The following is a 15,489-nucleotide window of genomic DNA, read 5'->3' on the forward strand; positions in this document are numbered from 1 at the left end:
GGGGATGATTAGGGTGGTAGTTAACATACCTGAAGTGCACCAGGTTGGGGAAGCATATTATATTATATTATATTATATTATATTATATTAATTATGTTATGAATGCTTGGCTTTCTGGAATCCTAACAGGATGATTCACTTGTAGGATGCACACGTGAAATCCAGTTTGAAAGGAAATCATATTTTTTAAAAATGTTCCTCCTTCAACTTCTGTGGTCAACCACAGCCTTCCGTAATCTGTGTTAAGATTTTTCATGTAATTTGGATTACATGCGTTCAAAAAGGTCGGGGATCTCTGCACTAGAACATTTTGTTGCAGCACTCAGCTGTCTTATATTCTTGTGAGTGTTGCATAAAAATGTCACAGACCAGAGAACCCCAACCATTTGGGGCCCTTGTGCACATTTGGCTTTTTGAGAAAATGTTCTGGGCGCCGTTCACAAAATGATTGCGGGGAGCGGTGTGTGTGTGTGTGTGTGTGTTCCTGGTGACACAAGCTGTAACACCTCTCCGTCTATGTAGCCAGTGTGTGCGTGAGCGCATGCTATGCATAACCTGCCAAGTGAGGATAAAACTTCATGCATTTGACAAAGTGGGTTTTAGAAGTCCACGAGAAATCAGTTTGACTTTAAGGAGCTGCGGGACTCTCTGCAATGTGCCCCTCTTTCACAGGGCTTCCCTTCCCGATATCCCGGTGGCGGCAAGGGTTAACAACACACAGGCCCAGTCCTCAGAGGTGAGGCTGTTGACAGCTGTGATGAATGAGGCATGAACCCACCTCTCAGCTGGACTGGGAGGCAGGAACAGGGAGTGAAGGAGAGAGAAATTGCCATTATCCACACCCTGCTCCAGTTCTCTCAGCAGGGAGACCTTTCTTCCCTGTTTTGGCACTGGGAGAAGGTGTCTGGCCGCAAACTCAAGGTCACTTAATGGGGGTTCCTCGCTCCGTCTTAACACTCTTTAAACACCCTCTCCTGGTGTTCACAGTCAGGGAGGGCAAAACGGTAAACTTCACACACACCCCTTGCCCGTTCTCCAGGACTGAATCTTACTAAGGCTGCATGTTGCTTTAACTGGCGATTAACATCGATTAATCAGGGAGGGCACATTTTAATTGTTAGGATTAAATGTGCTCAGCTGGTTATTTTTTATTTCTTTTAGGCTTTGTTTCATCCTGTTGTGCTACTTTCCCGTTTTCTTTTCCATTACCCATTGAAGAAGCTCTTTCCTTCCACTCATGAATGGTTAGGGTTCATGATGGTGATCCAATTGTGCTTAGCATTTATATCCTGCTCAGGAAGAGCGCGCCCTTATGCTCCTCCAGTGATCCTTCCACAACAACCCTATAAAGTAGCTCAGTATTTTTATCCCCATAGTGAAAATGTATGTCTTTAACCTATTACCTTGCCTATCTTTTGGAATCGCTTGTAGACTTGCTTGTGGTTCAAAAGCACTGGATTTTATCATTTCTGGCATTCAGAACTAAATTCTCCCACCAGTCCTTGCTACTGGGACGGACCCAGTAGCGTCTGAAAAAAGCAGGGAGACGAATGAACTCTGTGCCTAACACAACAAAGTTTCTCTCCTGCACCAGCTGCTGCAGGAACAGCATCCTCCGTCTCTGGTGCATGTTCATGATTTTAAGGAGTTGCGAGCGGCGACGGCGGTAATCCTCCTCGATCACAGACAGTGCTCGAAGAGCACATAGGAGTAAATTGATGGAAACAGCCGTGATGCTGACTAACTCCATTTGGCTATCCATCTTCTCCACAAAGATCACAACGAACGACCAAACAGGGAATTCTGGGTTTGGAGGAATTATTTAAGAAAGAGGGGGAGCAAGAGAGAACGTCACAAGCATCCCCCAAAGCCAGCCCCTAAGAAACGCTCACTTGGGACGGAAGAAACAGAAGTGTGAACCGCACAGACGAAACGAAACGAAAGAAAAGCCGCATCAAGCAATAAGAAAGAGCCGCCTCATTTAGGAACGTTCTTTAAAAAGGCGAACTCAAGCGATTTCGGAACGACGTGTGGATCCGCCCCTGGTCTCTTTTTATTGCGTAGGAATGCGGAGAGGGGAGGTTTCTATGATTTTTTATATCTGTGCTCCATGGACACGGATATGATCCATGATCTGGATAGTACGTTGGGAGTATGGCGCATTCCTTGTAAAAAAAAAATAATCATGCAAATTCCTTGTAAAAAAATAATAATGCACGCCCTCCTGGCATAACCCGACCCATACACTACATTCAACATCTAAGGCCCTCCTCCAGGTGCCTCGTCTGACGAAGCTTAGAGAGTGGTAACAAGGGAGAGGGCCTTTTCAGTGGTGGCCCCCCATTTTGGAATGATCTCCCTGATGAGGCTCACCTAGCACCAACATTGTTATCTTTTTGATACCGGGTTAAAACTGCCCTCTTCTCTCAGGCATTTGGCAGCATACAATGAGTTTAAGGGGGGATCACAGTTCCCTAACTTTGCTTCTCCCCCCTCCCACTTCTGTCACACAATACTTCCTCTTTCTCACAGAGAAGGAAGAGGAAGTAAACAAAGACCATGTAGCTCATTCAGTGGGTGTTTTTATAGCACCGCTTTTCCTGCACACGCCTGTTCTGGGCTGTGTATGCCAAAATAGTATGGGGGGCAGTTCCTAAAGTTTGCTGGCTTTCTAAAGACAAAATTGAAAACTTTTTTTTTTTTACTTATTAGTTTGTAAAAGGTTTAGGGGAACAGAGAAAATTTAGGGGGGCAGCTACAGGCCTGCCTCTTTTATTCTCCATTCATGTTGGAGAGGTCCTTTTTTCCCTCTTTCTTTTTCTTTTTTAAGAAGAAGCCTGAATTCAGTCTCACAGACAAAAAGTTTCATCCCACGTACCTGCTTCCCTCGGATTATCCCCGTAGCACTAAGCTTTCGCAATTGTTGTTGTTTTTGCTACCAGGCGACAGCGATCCTTTGCGTACCAGGAAGTGAGTTTAAGGGGGGAAATGTAAAAAATCATTAAAAAAAAAATCAACGGATGACCCAATTCAATTCAAATTTGGTATGCTTAAAGCTCTCCCTAATATCTATTACTGTGCCAATTTTAGTGTCTTTATCTTTAAAGCTTACACAGATTAAGCATTTCTTTAAAATCCTACTTCTGCGCCCCAGCGGCAGCTCGGAAGATACGCTCAAAATGTAGGGGCTAAATACAGCGAATCTTTTTGCTTTATTGCACAATTAAGGCAGGATGCATGGGAGTAGAATCATAGAATAGCAGAGTTGGAAGGGGCCTACAAGGCCATCGAGTCCAACCCCCTGCTCAATGCAGGAATCCACCCTAAAGCATCACTGACAGATGGCTGCCCAGCTGCCTCTTGAATGCCTCTGGTGTGGGAGAGCCCACAACCTCCCTAGGTACTTCATAATCAAAGCAGATTATAAGGTGGAAAACTCCTGAGTCCTTTGCATGCAATTCGCAGTGATTGCACAGTATAACGCTGATGTGATAAAGCTGTGATGCTGCCAAAGAAGTGGGAAGGGGGCAAGGGACAAGCCGTTTCCCCCGGAATGAACCTCCTGCCGCTCACCAGGACCACATGGCTTTGTGGCGTATAATGCGGCATTCACGAGCACTTGGAACAGATGTTTCTCTGTAGGTGAGAAGGTGGCTGAGCCTCTTAAGAGGAAGAAATGGCCCAATTGTTACAGCATTCCGCTCCTAGAGATATGTACAGATGTGTCTGATCTCATTTAGACAGGAGGAGGAGGAGGAGGACGACGACACAGGGTCCAGCAAACCTTGAAAGTCTTTGGCACGTGGGCTTGTGAAGCAGAAGGTGCAAAACATGCCCCATTCCAAAGACAGATGCATGCTGGGAATCAGTCGAAACATGCATAGGATTATGCCCTTAAGAACATAAGAGCCCTGCTGGATCAGACGAACGGTCCAGCCAGTCCAGCATTTCGGTCACATAGTGGCCAACCAGCTGTCGACCAGGGACCCACGAGCAGGACACAAATGCAACAGCACACTCCCACCCATGTTCCCCAGCAACTGATGTGTGTACAGATTTACTGCCTCTGATACTGGAGGTAGTACACAGCCATCAGGACCAATAGAAATTGATAGCCTTCTCCTCTAGACATTTCTCTCCCCCCGCCCTTTTAAAGTCATCCAAATTAGTGGCCATCACTACATCTTGTGGTAGTGAAACTGACACTGTTTCAGGCAGGGTTTTTTTCCGCAGCCCTACCTGGCTAATCTGAAGTTATTATGACATTGGCCTATTTAACTGGCAAATAGAGGGAGAAAACGTGGAGGCAGTGACAAACTTTGTATTTCTGGGCGCAAAGATTGCTGCAGACGCTAACTGCAGCCAGGAAATCAGAAGACGTTTACTTCTTGGGAGGAGAGCCATGACAAATCTCGATAAAATAGTTAAGAGCAGAGACACCACACTGACAACAAAGGTCCACATAGTTAAAGCAATGGTATTCCCCGTAGTAACCTATGGCTGCGAGCGCTGGACCATAAGGAAAGCTGAGCGAAGGAAGATAGATGCTTTTGAACTGTGGTGTTGGAGGAAAATTCTGAGAGTGCCGTGGACTGCAAGAAGATCAAACCAGTCCATACTCCAGGAAATAAAGCCAGACTGCTCACTTGAGGGAACGGTATTAAAGGCAAAACTGAAGTACTTTGGCCACATAATGAGAAGACAGGATACCCTGGAGAAGAGGCTGATGCTAGGGAAAGTGGAAGGCAAAAGGAACAGGGGCCGACCAAGGGCAAGATGGATGGATGATATTCTGGAGGCGACAGACTTGACCTTGGGGGAGCTGGGGGTGGCGACGGCCGACAGAAAGCTCTGGCGTGGGCTGGTCCATGAAGTCACGAAGAGTCGGAAGTGACTGAATGAATAAACAACAACAAAAACAGGAACGAATACTTGAAATGCACTCTATGAAAAGTATTATTTTGAATCTGGGTAGTAGTAAAAAAAAACCCGGCTTCACTTGCAGGTTGAATCTCCAAGTAGAGCTGGGGAAAAAACCACCCCTGTCTGAAACCCTGGAGAACCGTTGCTGCCAGTTAGTGTTGACGATATAGGGCAAAATGGTCTGACTCAGTATAAGGCAGGTTTGTATGCTTTTTTACCCCCTCTTGAAATTACAGTATTTTCTTCCAGTGGTGTAGCAGAGTCAGGGTTGCTTTAAGGATGGGATTTGTTATCACAAGATGTAGCGACGTACATCTTGTGATGTACATTAAAGATGGGTGGCTTTAAAATGGGGTTAGTTAGATAAATACCTGGAGGAGAATGTCTCCTAGTCCAGGGCTACTAGTCCAGGGCTAATAGTCATGGTGGCTATATGTTCGGGGACAATCTGACCATGTGCACCAATTTGCCTATGTACACCTGTGGCACTCATGTCCCGCCTGTGGGTTTCCCGTGGGCAGCTGCCTGGCCACTGTGTGAACAGAGTGCTGGATTAGATGGACCCTTGGTCTGATCCAGCATCAGGGCTCTTCTTAGGTTCTTATACGTATAATGCACATTTGGAAAGAATGACTATAATGTAAATAGAAATATGAAATATCTCGGTGCAGTGAGAAAGGCTGGAACCAGGTGATCTGTGTGCCTCTAGCCGTGAACTGTGGATAGCCATCCTTTCCTCCTTAGGGCTCTCTATTTTTAAACAGGACATGGACTGGAGACCCCTTCAAACATTGGACAGCCCTCGGTCAAGGAGGACACATATCCATTGTAGCTGCCCTCCAAGACGTGAAAAGCTTCCCGCTAATTTCTACTGATTGGGCTGGGCTATTTCCGCCCCCCTCTCTCTCCTGCCTTGCAATGTGACTCTCTCTCGGCTGTCCTTTGGCGGGAGTCGGATGCTGAAAGCCCAAAATCTGTGGAACATGTAAATACTTTTTAAGGCACAATTATTCTGCCTTTTGAAAGGCAGGGTGCATTACTTCCACAAAGGGGGAGAAAAGCACGTTACTGTGCAAACTTGGCAGGGCTGGCCCCCGGGGCAGTGAAAGAAAGAGGGGGTTGGGAGCAGGGTGGTGGGGGAGAGGGGTTCTCCTGCTGACATTCCCCCCCCCCATGAAGATGGTGGGCTTTGATCTGAGGCAAGACTGACAGTCATTTATGATAACCGGCTGGGAGGAGGCTGCTCTGACTGCCCCATTGCTTTTGTCGCTCCCAACCCCGCGCCTTTTGAACTCTGACCCCTGCAGCCTCTATGCCCTGCTTGGGGGAGGCATTAAGATCATGAAAGCGAATAGAACTGGAACCGAAGAAGTTAGGCCACTGGCGGGGTGCAGATGGGGACTGGGGGGAGGCGAGACGCATGAGTTTTCCTTAGCAATTCCACCCTACTTCTGAATTCTGTAGCCCGTGTTGACTTTTATTTATTTATTTATTGCATTTTTATACCGCCCAATAGCCGAAGCTCCCTGGGTGGTTCACAAAAATTCCCCCCCTCCCCATATTACTAGATCCCAGTGGGGTCATCCCATGAAGCTGATGGGTGGGGGATTCAGGGCAAATAAAACAAAGGATTCCTTCACCCAGCAGAGTTAAACTATGAATTTTGCTACTACAGGATGTCGTGATGTACACCAATTTGGATGGCTTTAAAAGGGGGTTGGATAAATTCCTGGAGGAGAAGGCTATCAAGGGCTACTAGTCCTGATGGCTATGTGCCACCTCCAGTATCCAAGGCAGTAAGTCTATATGCATCAGTTGCTGGGGAAGATGGGTGGGAGGGTGCTGCAGCACCATGCCCTGCTCGTGGGTCCCTGGTCGACAGCTGGATGGCCACTGTGTGAACAGAGTGCTGGACTAGATGGACCCTTGGTCTGATCCAACAGGCCTCTTCTTTTTTGCTCAGAAATCAATCCTCAAATTTGCCAGCTTGGCCGCTTGGGCTAGGGACAAGCGATTTGTGTTTGCTTGGCTTTCCTCAGAGAGTTGAAGGTGTTTTGAAAGACAAGGTTATGATCATACAAACACCATGACTTCAACATCATCACAAGGTTCTTCCCCACCCTCTCCTTCTACACCCTCACCTCCTTTTTCTAACACCTTGCCTGAAGAAGAGTTCTGGACCTGTTGAAGGCTTGCACATTTTTTGCAATCCTCTGTTTGACCTAATAAAGGCATTACATGAATACGAATGTTGGAATTTTGCTTACGGCCAACAGACTGCAGCACTTCATATCAAATTGACTATTTGATGGCAAACAGGTTTGGTAAACAGGTTTTGCAGGGTTTCACGTCGGTCCTCATAAACCTGCAAAACCTCTTTGAGCAGAGGTGACAGGGCGAACAAAATGAATGTGTAGGTTGCACCCTAGGAAGGGAATCCACTCTCAAACAAACATTTGAGTCATTCAGAAACAGTGATCTTTTCCAGGCTTTGTGTTGGGAGTGTTTCGGTTTGCCACCAGAGCCGGCCGAAGACCTTTTGCTGCCTGAGGCAAAGGACAAGATGTTGGAGCACCTTGAGATAGCACTTTTCGAATTCTGCCTGGTTCCGACTGAAACCTGGAGTAGATTCATCACCTCCACTGACATTGCAGCCACCCACCTCCACTGAGATGGGCCCCTAAGTCTGCCAAGGCCAGGGTCTAAAATTACCTCGCTGCTCCAATGGATGCTACTCAGAAAAGCAGCCCATCATGGTGGAAACCCCGTCTCTTTTCAGACCACCAGATTTATGAGCCTTCGACGAACAATGAGAAGCCGGGCTCCTCGGCCATCTCTTTAATCTCCCAACTCCCCGCCTAGAGTCCCAGATCTCTCTGCAAACATGCTGTTTCTCTCTTCATCAGAATTCTGGCGGGAGCTGTGATTGATGGGGGTGCAGGACAATCCGCTCTGCCAACTTTTATCCTTCACCTCCCGCTTTTCCCTTCTCCCCCCCCTCCCCGGCCCACCCCCCCTGCTCCCACTTTCTGCCGCCTTTCAGTTATCTCTGCCCATATTTTATGTTGATGAGCTTTGGCTGTTTTCCTGCTCACAAACCCTCTTGGATCCTTTCCCTCTGAAGGCATCCGAAACGCACAAATATTGCACTGTTTTGTCCGGCGATTGCGGTAGGTAGAGGGTGAATAACGGTGCCCCCTTGTTCTTCGCTACAAAGACACACACCCCTTTCGCTGAGCATCCTGCTGAACCGGAGACCACCCTGAACCAGAGACATCTCTATCTGGGGGGAAAAAGAAGTTTAATTCTCTCTCTGTGTGTGTGTATGTCATAAAAGCAGATTGAAGAAGATAATAATTTGCCATCAAAAATCAAAACCTCATGCCAGGAGAAATCAAGTGACTCATGATGAAATTCTGTGGGAATAACAAACTGCTTTTGCCTCTTTAGAACGACAAAACCCCACAATGCAAAATGAAAGTCTTTGATCGCCACTGAATAGGGGTTTTGCACCCTGAACATTCAATTCCCTGATCCCCTGAAAGGTACTAACAGCTAATATTCCTACCTCTTTGTACACACCTTTATTGGTTTATGCATGTTGTTTATGCAATCGCTTCTCCTCCAATATTAGTTGACTCATAATAAAGAAAAGCACTCTTGAGTATATGAAAAGGGCATACCTTCCATGTAATCCCTTATTACGGCAACGCACCAGAACCAACTTCTTCACACAATGCATAATGAGTTCTCTCGTTTAAAATCCGTTGATTGTATTTTAAATCTCTGCCTTGCTGCTGGGTTTTATTCTGGTTTTACTTTTATACTGTAGTTTTAAACTTTTCAATTTTATATTGCATTTTGGGGTTTTAATGGTTGAGAGAGCTTTGGATAATGGGCAGTAATAAACAAATGAATAAAATTAAGTTTGTGATTCCTTTTTAAAGATTGCATAGCTTCATCAGCAACCTGATGCCCTCCAGTTGCTTTGGGCTTCCATTCCCATCAACCCCAGCCAACATGGCCAATGGTGATGAATGATGAGGGTTGTAGTCCAAAATATCTGGAGGACAGCAGATGGGGGAAGGCTGGCTGAGTTTAGGTTCCATAAGATGCAATCCTATCTGTATTTAGATGGGGAGGGAGGAAGTCCAACAACTCCCAGCATCCCCCAAGTCTGGCTGCGGAGTGCTGGGAATTATAGGGCTTCCCCCCCCCTTAAACATGCATAGGATCGTGCCCATAGAAAGTCAACGGTTCTGTTTCTTGCCATTGCTACCTCTCTGTTGGCCTCGTCATCCATTATATATCTGTCCCTAACCATAAGGAAGCTTTTTAATGTAGAACCTGGGGTTACCAAATGCCTGGTGTCCTCTTTCATCCTCTTCTTTAGGGATGCATAAGCTGCCACTCCACCTCCCCTTGGTCCACATGTGTAGGCAGCATGGAAATGCAGACTGGTAGCTTCATTCCAGGTACCTGTTTCCCTCGAATTAACCCCTACAGCACTAAGCTGTCGACGTTGTTGTTACTAGCTAAATCACACCCCGGGTGGCAGCGCTCCTAAGATCCTTTGCATACCAGGAAAAGGGTTTAAGGGGGGAAATGTAAAAAAAAAAATCATTAAAAAATCAACGGATGACCCAATCTGATTCAAATTTGGTATGCTTAAAGCTCTCCTTAATATCTATTACTGTGCCAATTTTGATGTCTTCATCTTTAAAACTTACGTAGATGTAAGCATTTGTTTAATTCGAATGCCTAAAAGTATCAAATCCTGCTCCTGCACCCCCGGTGGCCGCTCGGAAAACAACAAATGATTCGCTCTTAAAGGGGTATCAAAATAGGACGGGTCTTTTGGCTTTATAGCACAATTAAAGCAGGATGTCTGGGAGTACTTCACAGTCAAAGCAGATTGTGAAGTGGAAAACTTCGGAGTCCTTTGCACGCAATTCGCAGTGATTGCACAGTATAACGCTGGTGTGATGAAGCTCTGGCACACAGGTGAAAGAGCCTTAGGGCGCAATCCTATGCACGTTTCGACATGGCTGGGCCATGCTGGGAGCTGCAGGACTTTTTGCTGTCTAAAGATGCATTGAATTGCACCCTTAGGTGTGCCTTGGGTGTCCGCTGTCCAGGTGCTAGCTGTGGACAGGCAACTTCAAGGCCCAGCTCTTCTTGCTGATGTCTCTCTTTCTTTCAGCTTGGACTGGACAGTCCTTCAGAGGATGAGTTCAAAATATCCATCTTCAGATAGAGGACTGTCCCCTGTAAAATAGGACACATGGCTACCCTAAGGGGAGGTAAGGGGAAAACAAGCTGAACTCACTTAGCAGTGCCTGGGGAATTAGCTGGTTCTTGCTCCCTCCCCTTGTTTATTTATTTATTTATTTAAGGATTTTTATGCTGCCATTCAGCCAAAAAAGGCTCTCACGGCGGCTTACAAAAGTATTTCTTGACAGTCCCTGCCCACAGGCTTACAATCTAAAAGACATGACACAAAAGGAAAGGGGATTGGGAGGGAGGAGGAGGGGGTGGAAAGGAAAGCAAATTCAGGCACTACAATCTTAGTTGGAAAGTTCAGCAGTTGACAGTTGGTAGCAGGAGGGAGGGGGCTCTCAGCTGGAGCTGGACCCAGGCACGGTGGAGAGGTGCCTGGCTGCTGCTTCCTCCCTCATTGGTGGCCCCTGCAGAGACAGTTGACAGCAGGAGGGAGGGTGCTCTCAGCTGGAGCTGGACCCAGGCACGGTGGAGAGGTGCCTGGCTGCTGCTTCCTCCCTCACTGGTGGCCTCTGCAGTGACACTTGGTAGCAGGAGGGAGGGGGCTCTCAGCTGGAGCTGGACCCAGGCACGGTGGAGAGGTGCCTGGCTGCTGCTTCCTCCCTCACTGGTGGCCTCTGCAGTGACACTTGGTAGCAGGAGGGAGGGGGCTCTCAGCTGGAGCTGGACCCAGGCACGGTGGAGAGGTGCCTGGCTGCTGCTTCCTCCCTCACTGGTGGCCTCTGCAGTGACACTTGGTAGCAGGAGGGAGGGGGCTCTCAGCTGGAGCTGGACCCAGGCACGGTGGAGAGGTGCCTGGCTGCTGCTTCCTCCCTCACTGGTGGCCTCTGCAGTGACACTTGGTAGCAGGAGGGAGGGGGCTCTCAGCTGGAGCTGGACCCAGGCACGGTGGAGAGGTGCCTGGCTGCTGCTTCCTCCCTCACTGGTGGCCTCTGCAGTGACACTTGGTAGCAGGAGGGAGGGGGCTCTCAGCTGGAGCTGGACCCAGGCACGGTGGAGAGGTGCCTGGCTGCTGCTTCCTCCCTCACTGGTGGCCTCTGCAGTGACACTTGGTAGCAGGAGGGAGGGGGCTCTCAGCTGGAGCTGGACCCAGGCACGGTGGAGAGGTGCCTGGCTGCTGCTTCCTCCCTCACTGGTGGCCTCTGCAGTGACACTTGGTAGCAGGAGGGAGGGGGCTCTCAGCTGGAGCTGGACCCAGGCACGGTGGAGAGGTGCCTGGTTGCTGCTTCATTTATATACTGCCCCATAGCCAAAGCTCTCTGGGCAGTTTATAAAAGTTAAAAACAATGAACATTAAAAACAGATATACAAAAAAATTAAACCATCAAAAGCATAAAAACATTATCGATTTAAAAACAATATCGATTTGAAACAACTATCCTGGGGTCAATTAAAAATTCAGCATATGTTGTTAACTGCCTGAGAGAAGAGAAAAGTCTTAACCTGGCGCCGAAAAGATAACAATGTTGGCACCAGGCGAGCCTCATCGGGGTGATCATTCCACAGTCGGGGGGGCCACCACCGAAAAGGCCCTCTCCCTTGTTGCCATCCTCTGAGCTTCCCTCAGAGTAGGCACCCGGAGGAGGACCTTAGATGTTGAGCGCAATGTACGGGTAAGTTCATGTCGGGAGAGGCGTTCTGTCAGGTATTGTGGTCCCATGCCATGTAAGGCTTTATAGGTTAAAACCAGCACCTTGAAAATGAACCTATAACTCTTGGGCCTAATCTATATCAAGCAGAATATTGCATTATGAAAGCGGTACGTGGTATGTGTCAGTGGGCCCCAACAGTTGTCAGTGCATTTCAATACCGCTATAAAGCAGTAGTGTGGCTCCTGCCTCTTATGTACTGCTTTCATACCACTTTCATAGTGCAATATCCTGCTTGGTGTAGATGTGGCCTTGGTGTTCTTCTAGTTCAGAGCCTAGGGTAAATTGGGAGGAGGTAGCGGTCTTAAGTTGCGGGTCCTGGCCTTCAAGGCAGGTAGACATCCTCACACACAGGACCCCTGGCAGCAGCTCAATAGAAACTTTAAGTTGAGTGGAACTCTTCATATCAGTTGCCGGCGGGGGCCGGAACCAAAGTGCATGCAGGCTATTGCCTTCCTGCCGTTAACTCCATTGAAATTTGCCGTCGCCAGTTAATCAACTTGAGTGCAATTTGATTAACTTGTTGACACAGAAGTCGTAGAAATGTTGCAAAAACAACCAAGGGTCTCCCTGTGGCTCCTTAAAGACTAAGAAATTATGAGGGCATAAGCTTTTGTGGGCTACAGTCCGCTGCAACAGATGCATAAAGAGTTAGCAGAGTTGTAGGGTTATCCAATGCGTTGTTTACTAGGAGATAAGCCCCATGGAGTTCAGGGAGACTTACCCCCAGGTAAATGTGATTAGAATTGTGTGTGTGTGTGTGTGTGTGTGTGAGAGAGAGAGAGAGAGAGAGAGAGGGAGGGAGGAAGGGAGGGAGGGTGTTGGGTAGGGGTTTTTTTTTGGGGGGGGGAGTTTTAAAAGCTCGACACTACTGCCTTTAAAGCACTTTGAAAATGTTTTGAAAACTGTATATGCAGTGTGTCCTGGGCTCCAACAGTTGTCAAAACTGTTATAAAGCACTTTAAAGTGCTTCAAAGCAGTAGTGTAGATCCTGCCATGGTGACAAATTAATGCCATTGATGGAAATACTAAGAGAAACTTCCTCATCAGAGTGGGTCTCAAAGCTGCTGTTTTTGCTTTAGTAGCAGATGAGAGCTTTAATAAATTGGCAGATCCAGGACTTTTCAGGGATGGGGGCAGGGGACTGGATTCATTTTCTATGAATGGATTCCAGCAGATGACTTGCTTCAGTGTCCCCTTTCACGGCCTGCATCCAAAATGCAGCCTCCTGTTCCTGCAGCACGCCTCCCCTCCCTTTCCCCTTTATCCCACCAAAATTTACAATCCCTCATTTTCATTCTGCTCCACCCTCCCTCCCTCCCTCCCTCCCTCCCTCTGGACCCTTTGTTCCCCATCCTGTATCCCTGCATGGCGATTGTCCCGTGTTTATTTCAAACATTTTGGCGGGCCGTCACTCCAATGGAAACGTAATTAATTGCAGGGTTTGTTAAATCCAGGACAATGGTGTCTGGAAAAGGAAGGGGGGGGGAAATGAAATAAATAGGGAAGCCTTGCAGTCAGTTCTGACAAACTGGCTAATTATAAGAGCAGGCGGTTGGGGGACAAGAAGAGTTTTGTGATATTATTATTATTATTATTATTATTATTATTATTATTATTATTATATGTTTGCAGAGGTCTTAAAATGCATGGTGACTACATTGCATCACTGCAGGCATTTAGAAATTTTTGGATCAGAATTCCTTTGGGTCTAATCCAACCAAATCTCTAGTTACAAAGAATGCTAGTCACATTCTTAATTAAAGTTGCTGGATTATGGTGTTTTTTCCCCCCTTGTTAAAAACACACACACATACCCTCAAACACACTTTCCAAATCTGCAGTACCAAAGAAAAACACACGAAGGGTTGAGGGAGAATTTAGATTTGGTTTAGTTTTGATTTTACCAAAATTGGCAACCTTTTCCATATTATTCAGGACAAAAAGAACGGGAGGTTAAAACAAATTGGAATGTGGGAGAAACTGAATTGACAGGTTCTTCCGATCAGGCCCGATCAAGTCTGGGTTTGAGTCGCTGGGCCAGTTGGCACATGGTTTAAACTAAGGTTGTTCAGCATGGCATGCAAATCAAAACCGAAATCAAAACCCCATGGTTAATCCACCAACAAATCATGGGTTAACGATGGGTTGCTTAGCCCCTAAGCGACGGTTTGAGCTCACATGTCATGCTCAAACATCTACAACCCAGCCAATCATAGGTTGTTTATTTGCCATCCTACAGCCCAACTAATCTTAGGTTATTAACCTCCTTCCCACTCGTGCACAACAACCCATGGGCTACATAGCAGGCAAGTACCTCTCCAGGCAGTGAGTAGCTGTACCTATTGAATTTGCCCAATGCAGATTGGTGCGAATTTCATTTTGGTTCATTTTTTATAAGAACTTACCAAAATCCTCAAAGTTCTTCATATTTGGGAAAGAAAGAACTTGAGATTGAAAAACTCCAATTGCAAGAGAAAGTCCATCCAGATCTGTCCATCCTGAGGTACAGACTCTATCCAAATGATTGGTGAAAAGAGCAACTAAAATTCTAATTTCAGTCTGGGTTTCACTCAGAACTGGTGCCTTGGACGGGCTCCTTTAGAGTTCTGACTAAAACCCGGAGCAGATTCACCGCCCCAATGACACTGGAGCCATCAGCCTCCACCGCTTGGTCTGATCCAACATGGCTCTTCTTATATTCATATGTAGTTTTTCCTGCACATGGGGTGTGCGTATATACACACAGGCCCAGTATGCATGGTCGCAGGCATGGCTTGTTCCCACAGCAACAAGCCATCACGTTAGTAAGGCATGGCTTGTTTCCACAGCAACAAGCCATCATGTCTGAGTTTGCACAACACAACAAGCCAAGAGTAAAAATGCTAATCTCCCAGCATAGGTGGCAGGGGAAATACAGTAAGCCAATGTAGTCTATTTCCCAAGCTGTGATCATGAGAACTGGGTAGCACAGTAGCCTGGAAATGGCTTTTTACTAGCCATATTTTTTTTGGCCAGGTTATGTGACAGGAAGAATGCCATTTTGGGGAGCCAGGATGCAAAAACCATTCAGCTAGTTTCCTGAAGAGAATGTCTCTTTGGACATGAGTCTCCTGGTCAATAACTCAACAACCATATCCAATGCTATGTGACAAAACACTTGACACAATCCTGGGCATATTTAGATTTATTTATTTATTTATTTATTTATACATTTATATACCACCCCACAGCTGAAGCTCTCTGGGCGGTTGATAACAGTTTAAAATAGTAAACATTAAAAAGTATACAAGATTTAAACTCCTAGCAAGCTGGTTGGGGCATTCTGGGAGTTGTAGGACGTATTTCTGTCTAAACATGCATAGGATTGCATCCTAAGAGAAGTGTCAAATGTACCTTATGGTATTGGGGAGAGGAAGGGATATGGGGTTCAAAATAGGGTGGGGAGAAATATTCATTTTAAATCAAATGAATGGCATGGCATCTCTCTCTCTCTCTCTCTCTCTCTCTCTCTCTCTCTCTCTCTCTCTCTCTCATCCTACTAGAATTTAGGATCATCCAATTCAATTGATTGGCAGTAAGCAAATGAAAACATGTCTTCACATAGCACATAATTAACATGTGGAATTGATTGGCA

The sequence above is a fragment of the Elgaria multicarinata genome, chromosome 17 (genome assembly GCF_023053635.1).
Source record: "Elgaria multicarinata webbii isolate HBS135686 ecotype San Diego chromosome 17, rElgMul1.1.pri, whole genome shotgun sequence".
Classification (NCBI taxonomy): Eukaryota; Metazoa; Chordata; class Lepidosauria; order Squamata; family Anguidae; genus Elgaria; species Elgaria multicarinata.